Source organism: Falco cherrug, chromosome 5 (genome assembly GCF_023634085.1).
Source record: "Falco cherrug isolate bFalChe1 chromosome 5, bFalChe1.pri, whole genome shotgun sequence".
Classification (NCBI taxonomy): domain Eukaryota; kingdom Metazoa; phylum Chordata; class Aves; order Falconiformes; family Falconidae; genus Falco; species Falco cherrug.
Genome location: NC_073701.1, coordinates 94,543,843 through 94,551,268, shown reverse-complemented (window position 1 = coordinate 94,551,268; position 7,426 = coordinate 94,543,843). Strand labels below are relative to the sequence as shown.

Here is a 7,426-nt window from a genome sequence, read left to right as displayed (position 1 = left end):
AGTTCACATGGGTGAAAAAGAAGGAAAGCACTGAGTTCGTATGTCAATGACACAAATTAGTAATAAGCTATTTATTCTTGCAGCTCCCATCACCTTGGCTAATAACAATCTTTGACAGTAAAGTAACGATTAACGTCCTCAGGACCAAATTTAACCCACTGACCAAGAAGTGGCAAATGAACCCACTCTTGTGGCTGAAGTCAAGAATGGCCAGCGGTACGAAAGGAACCGATGTTTCTGTGTGTTAGTTTTAGGGAATCATGCTCTGCATTTCAGTTATGGACTACGTATTGCTGGCTCTGCCCTGATTTACGGATGATACACTAAAAACCTCACCTGTCCCACCATCAGGTAGTCATGGCCTTCTGGCACTCTTGCTGCACAGGGAGAAAGAAACCCAAATTCATTTCACTGAAGTAATGCAAAAGACAACCTCAAGAATGCCGAGAAGCATTTTTTTGTGGACATTTTTCTGGCTTTTTCAGATTTGCTTTACTTAAGTTTTGGCTGTTTACACTGAGCAACGTAATTCTGAATAAATTATTACAGAGGGGAAAAAAAAATGCAAAGCCTCTTGAGAAGATGACAGCATGAGCTTACTAGAATTGTAGGCCATTAATTCCTTGGGTAAAGCAGCATCCTTCTGTAGTGCTGGATTTCAGCTTTGATGACAACATTGACAAAATTTCTGCTTCTGGTTTAATTTGAAGTGTGAAACTCTGTTAGCAACCCCACCCAAACATCATTTTCCTCACTTCAGCTATGCAGAAGAGCAGAGGGATATTACTTTCAGTTTAAAAATAGGAACAGTTTCCCATCAGTTTATTCAATTTTGCCCCCTTTCTGGAACTTACTTGCCTTGGTGGTTAGGGGCTGTGCTGTAAACCAAAGCAATAAGGACGACTTTAGTTAAAGAAGAGGTTTGGTTTTGTACCTTCTTGCTAAGAAATCTTACGACAACTCCAAGATAATATATTTGAGGTCAAGTTAATATATTTGAGCTCACAAAACACACAGGTGCTCAGTCTTCTCACTACCGTCTTGCTTTGAGGGCAGCCAAGACAGAGGAATGTCATTTTCTTCTGCCACTGCTGGTGACCTGTAGGCAAGATGCAAGCAGAGAGAGATCACCGCACTCTCCCTTCCCTGGCTCCCTGCTCTTCTCTGCCTGTTGGTTCATAGCAGATTCCTGTTCTGCAGCGTTAAGGATGGTTCTGCTGGTTCCTGCAGTCACAGCTGACAGCACAAGGCTGAGAAGAGGGCAGATCTGCACCAGTGCAGCTCAGGCACCGCCTCAGAGCTGTGCCAGCGCACAGTGCAAGCACTGGCAGTGACAAAGGTGCCGCTTTAAGAGTTCTAGTCTTTGTGAATGTAGCTAATCTTGTTCTTTTTTCCTCTCTCTTTTCTTCACACACACGCACCCCCCAACACCCTCCCTTAGCCAAGTAACACATTATGGTACTCAAAACATCCTGTGGCAATCAGTTCCCCGGTTTCTCTGTGATTAAGTACATGATTTGATTTCTCCTATTTGAAATCCTCCATTAGTCGTGCTTGCCTCCTTTACACTAACTACAACTTTACTACCTATCTTTTTATACAATAACTGCCCCTCTGAAGATTCCTTCTTCAGTATTTCCTTCCGCTGAAGCTAGTTCTTATCCTGGCTGCTGATTTTCTCTGCCCCATTTTAACTCCACCTGATCTGTTCTGGCGTGGAGATCAGAACTGGACAGGTCTGGGGTGGGTTTAGGGCAAATGTGACACAATTGCCGATTTGTTCCGTGTTCCTCTGCACTCTTTATACATTTGCTTTTCCTTTTGTGAACTGCCAGAGGTTTTTAAGCCGACACTTTGCAACACCTGCTCTGCCGGCTGCGTTCCTCCCGGCGGGGTATGCACCAGCACGGGGTGCCCCCGGCACATGGAGCAGCTCCCCAGCCCCCACCGCCCGCGCCCCTCTCTGTCCCCTCCGTCCCCGCCGCCCGCACCCCGCGGCAGCCGCGGCGGCCCGGGCAGGTCCGGCTGCTCAGCAGAACCCGCCCCCGCCCCGCCCTTCCCGAGATCGCCCCTCCCTGGGATTCGATGTTGGGTCACATGGCGCTGCGGCCCCGCCCCCTTTCCCGCGTGCCGTTCCGGGGCGCCGGGCAGCCATGGCGGGGTGCGGGGCTGCGGAGCGTGTGTTCCCCCCCTCTGCAGCCGCTTTCCACAGCCCGGCGCCCACCCGCGCCGTGGTTCAAGGACCTCCAGGCTGCCCCCGGGACGGCTCTGGGCTGGCAGCAGGGCCTCCCCGAGCGGCAGCTTTCGGCCCCGGGCCTCAGCCGCCCGGCCGCTCACAGAAGCTACGGGAGATGCTGGTGGCAGCGGAGCTGAGGGGCCGGCGGGGTGAGGGGACCGGCGGGGCGGAGGGGGTGGCCGAGGGGACCGGCGGGGCAGAGCGGGATGGGGGGGCTGAGGGACATGGCCCGGCTGAGGGGACTTGGGGAGCTGAATGGACGGGGGGAGCTGAGGGGGATGGCGGGGCTGAGGGGGAGCTGAGGGGGGGCCGGGCTGCGGTCGTGCCGTGCCGAGGGACCGGGGCGCACGGCGGGCAGCGCCTCACAGGTGGGGCACGTGCCGTTCGGCGCGTGGCGGGGGAAGCGGAGGCCGCGCGGGCGGCGGTTGAGCGCGCGGCGGTTGGTGCCACCTACCAACATGGACACGTCGCAGCAGCCCGTCCCCGTCAGTGCCAACAACTTCCCCGCCAGACTGTGGCGGCTGGTCAACAGCCTGCGCTGCCGCTCAGTTCGCTGGGATGCCTCCGGCCAGGGGCTGGTCATCAACCAGCCGCTCTTTGAGTGCGAGCTGCTGGGCACCGGGCCAGCCAGCGCTGCGCAGCCGGGTGGCGCCGGGGCAGCGGCAGCCACCGGTTTCTTCAAGACCAAGAACTTCAGCAGCTTCATCCGGCAGCTCAATCTCTATGGCTTCCGCAAGGTGGGGATGTTGCCGGGGAGCAGTGTGGTGGGGCCCGGGCCTGGGCCGGGCCCAGAGGGTGGACAAGGCAACGGTGGCAACTGCACCGGGCCCCTGCATCACTTCCGCTGCCCCCACTTTCGCCGCGACCGCCCCGACCTCCTCGTCCACCTGAAGCGCCTGACGAAAGGCAACAGGGCGAAGATGGCAGCGGGCCTGGATGTGACCAGCCGCCCACCCAACCGCTTCCAGCGCTTGCTCGGCATGCCGCTGAACGGGCAGCCGCTGCCTCCGCCCTCGACGCTCAGCAATGCCAACAGGCCTGGTGAGTCGGAGTGGGCCATGTGGGGCCTTGGTGGGTTTTTGAGAAGTGCTGGGTGGCATGGGATTTGAAAATCAACGCTCTCCTGAGGGAGAAGGGTTACCTGTCCTTGCCGGTGGCATCTCAGTTCACCTGGTGTAGGGAAGCTGTTGTTGTTTATGCAGGTAGATCTGCTGCCAGTAAGCATGAGTAGCATGGTTCACATGTATTTCGGGCTGCCTGTAGACTACAGTACAGTCTCCGTTGCATACTACACTAAGAACACCCTTGCTCGATCTCTGTGGAGCTGGCACAGCTCTACCAGATGAACGTTGCTGCTTCTTGCCCGTCAGTAAGGATGCCCATCAGTAGGGATGCTTAACAAGCTGTCATTAAATGTGTGTGAAACAGTGAGTCATGTGAAGTGATAACTAGAGCATCCTGTTAGTTTTGTGCAAAGGAGACAAGACCTGGTAGTAAGATTTTTGTCAGTTGTCTCCTGAAAAAGAATTCACAAGCTACGTAGTTTTTAAAACAGGTTGAATGAGTAGGTGAGAGCTAATTAGAAAATAATACTGCTGAAAAGCCCTAGAACGTGTTTTCTTTCTTTCTAACCCTCTTTGAGAGGATCTGAGTTTTCCCAAGACAAGTGTGAGCCCTCAGGATTATTCCACAAATTTTGTATCGGCCCTAAAGCTTTGTAGTTGGCGCTGTGTAAGGAAGATGTGAATATCTTGCTTTGCAGTGCTCTTGGGCTGCTGCCAGAAGAGCACTCCGGCTTCCCATTCCCTTGGTGGCATGTTAACTGTCATCTTCCTTGCAGCTGATACAGCAACATGTTGGTTCAGCGCAATGATCGGAGAAGACTTTAATAGCCTTTTTGTGACTGGCTCTTGGGCCTGAGTGATGCACCCCATGGGTGCAGAGCTGTAAGGTGCGGTGTAGGAGAAGCGGCAGGACTGTGCGACCAGGAGAAGGGGAGAAGCAGTTGACGGTACTGCTCTCTGCAGCGCCGGCTGGCATTTAGAGCGGAGTAGGGTATCACCATACTCTTGGTTACTGTGTCAGGGTAGGAACTGTCATCTAATTCAAGTGGTGTTTTCCGTGATGTGTGTGGAACTGCACGTGCAATACCAAGAAGACAAAATGAAGCATCTGAGAAGGGATGGAACTTATTTCAGTAGGGAGGCTAGGAAGCATTTAAATTAATGATTTGATGTTAACCTTGTTAAGGCTAAGATGAGTCATTGCAGACTTCAGTGACATGTGGTTTGTCTGATGTAATGCAGACCATTGGTAAAGGAAATTATGAGAAAGAGATGACTCTTTCATTTTTTGTCCTCTGTTTTTTATGGCTGCAGTTTCAGAGTTTTTGCTCTAGGAGTCTCATTTTCTAGAAAGACAGAACAAGGAAAACATTGGCGTTTCTATGCAGTCAAGTTCTGACAGGCTGACAATGCACTGTGCGCTCTGTACTGACTGTTTAGGGGCACGTCTGTTCCCAGTGTCTTGCAGGGTGTAACGCTCTGTTAAACATTCAGGAACGATTCCTGGACAGCAACTGGAGGTTGGTAACTTGGCATCCCGTGGTGTCTTGTTTACGTGTTAGAACTAGATAATCTTCATGTCCCTATCCAAAGGTAAAATATAAACAAAAGAATTTTCATACCCCTGTTCCTTCTCTGTTTATAAATGGTGAAAGTACTGAACAGGAAATAAACGGTCCTATACATTAAGTCTCAGCAAATCTTCAGGGTCAGCTGGTATTTATTTAGTGATTCTTAATGGTTAAATGTGAACTTGCAGAATAATGACTGTATGTTACTGATTTCTTGAATTAGTTTTCATCAGAGGAGTGCAAGAGGTAAATGTGAGGCTATTTTTAAAAAAAGTCCTTTTGAGTGAGAATTGGAAACTACAGGTCTGAGAAAGCCTGGCTTCTAGATAAACCCTATTGACGTGAACCATCCTGAAACTCGTAATTCTCATGGCTAAGTGCAGTCCTGCAGGGGAGTCACAAATGCAGTAGTTCTTGCAGAAATCAATGAGCACAGGCGTTTGCGGTGTTACTGTCAGTGTTTCCACAAAGTCACCGAAACAGAAATTGAGCTGTCATGCTATAAAAGCAAATACCATTTCATGAAACAGTAACTGTCTGAGAGAGGAAACTATAAAATAATAGAGAAGAATAAAAGGACTCTCTAGGAAATAACAAAATGGCAAAGTCTGGGATATTTTAGTCTGCACTGAACTAGTTGAGCTGACTGAGAAAAAATTGGCTTTGAAATTTTTTTCTTGACCAAATAAATGACTTGTCATAAAGTACTTGCAAAGTCCTTTGGAGGATTTTGACATTGCCCTTCCCTTAGCTGTTTGTGAGCTGTCAGTAGTGGAGTTTGGTCAAATCTTGCTTTATGATGTCCCTTTTTTAAAATGTATTGTCTGATTTAACACACCGTACTTTCAAAATTGCTTTTGTTTGGTTTAGTAAGTTACTACACATTTTGATTTATAGCACATTTCTAAATATGGGTAACTCGTTACTGCCAGTTTAAGGAGATTGAATGCTACGCAGACACCTCTGTGTTGGCGCTTCACTCGTGTGCCACACAGCAGTTACTGCATGCTCGGGTCTAAGAGTACAGTCTCCTTTCTGGGTTAAGTACGCTGGAGCAAAGGTAGTCTTCCCAAATAACGTTGTAGAGCCTTGGCTCCTCATATTGCCTTTCTTTGCCTGTGAAAACTCCTTTCCTTAACACTTGCTTCGCTTTATTTTGTACCCACTGCAGGACTGCTGACTGGAGGACAGTTTCATCAACTTTACGGTCAAGGTGTTTTCTCTCCTTACTCCTACATGGCAACCTCGTGCCAAGCCCCCAGCACTTTACCAGCACAAAGATTAGATCCGACTCCAGTCCCTTCCACTTGGATCCAGCAGGGACCACTTGGGTTGCTGTCAGGGCAAGGGGCTTCCCCAGCTTTTCCAGATAAAGGGGCTGCCTTTCCTGTACTCCAGACACTTCCAACAGGAGCCACGTACACACTCCAGCCTGCGTCTTCTCTTCCGCCACTTCAGCAAGGGACTCAAAGCGTTGCCACATCCATTGCAAATTGCAGCAGCTCTGCATCTTCAGTGCCGTACTCACAAGCCTGCTATCCAACAGGTATGAAAAAAATTTTCTGCATTTGCTTTTCAAAAATAGATTTTAAAGTGAGACTTTCAAATATTTTTCTACAATACTCTGCCATGTGTATATCTCAAGTGAGAATTAGAAAGTGTCAAGTCTAAAAGGAAGATGGACCTAAAGCAAAAGGAGTTTCTGTTTGGTATTCGTGTCCTTCCTCCAGATTTTGTGTGTCCCCTGGTGATTTTCTGGATAGCCTTTCTGTTGAGGTGAAAGGGCGAGGAGAAGAGCATTTCTCCAAAACTAGTCGGTGTGAGGCTAACTTTCATTTTTGTTTTTTTAATTAAGCAAAACTTGGACAATGATATTAAAGCACTGAGACCTTGTTAAGAAGTAGTATCCTAGGCCTTGGTCTCATGTTTTTCCAGGTTAAGGTTTTAAACTCAAAGGTCAGTCAAAAGTATTGTGCAGAACAGGGGTCCTCAAACCTTTTAAACAGGGGGCCGGCGCGCGGATTAGATGGCAGGAAGTCATCTGCGTCTGCTTGGTTTCCCCCTCCAACCCCCGGCAGGGGTGGTGGTGGTGTGGGGGTTCTGTAAATACGGGGAGCTGGACTGAGGACCCTGGGGGGCCATATCCGGCCCGTGGGCCGTAGTTTGAGGACTCCTGGTGCAGAATATTTCATTCTGCTCATGCTATTTTTGTACCTGATTTTTTTTTCTTGCTTAGCTTCTTTATGTTGTATTTTTTTATGCACTGAAGACTAGAAAGTACAAAAGTCTTGGCTCCTTTCTTTTTTCTAAATTATTTCTGCCACAATTGTCAGTCTCACTTAATCACTCAATTACAAAATAAATCAGTCTCACTTAAGTGTTTTTATTCTTCAGAAGAGGAGTTGAAGCAAATTACTGTTCTTTTCCTTGCCCTTACCTTGAATGGGAAAAATCACATGATAGGTTATTTTCTGGGGAGTGGTGGTGTATTTGTTGTGGTTTTGTGGTGTTTTTTTTTAATTTCCCTAAAACTTCTGAAATTCAGAACAGTGACT

General features: G+C 48.9%; 1 pseudogene; it reads left to right on the top strand.

The window, feature by feature from the left end:
• The first annotated feature begins 2,606 nt into the window (after positions 1–2,606).
• LOC114016790 (heat shock factor protein 5-like) overlaps positions 2,607–7,426 on the top strand; it is a 36,323-nt pseudogene continuing 31,503 nt past the window's right edge.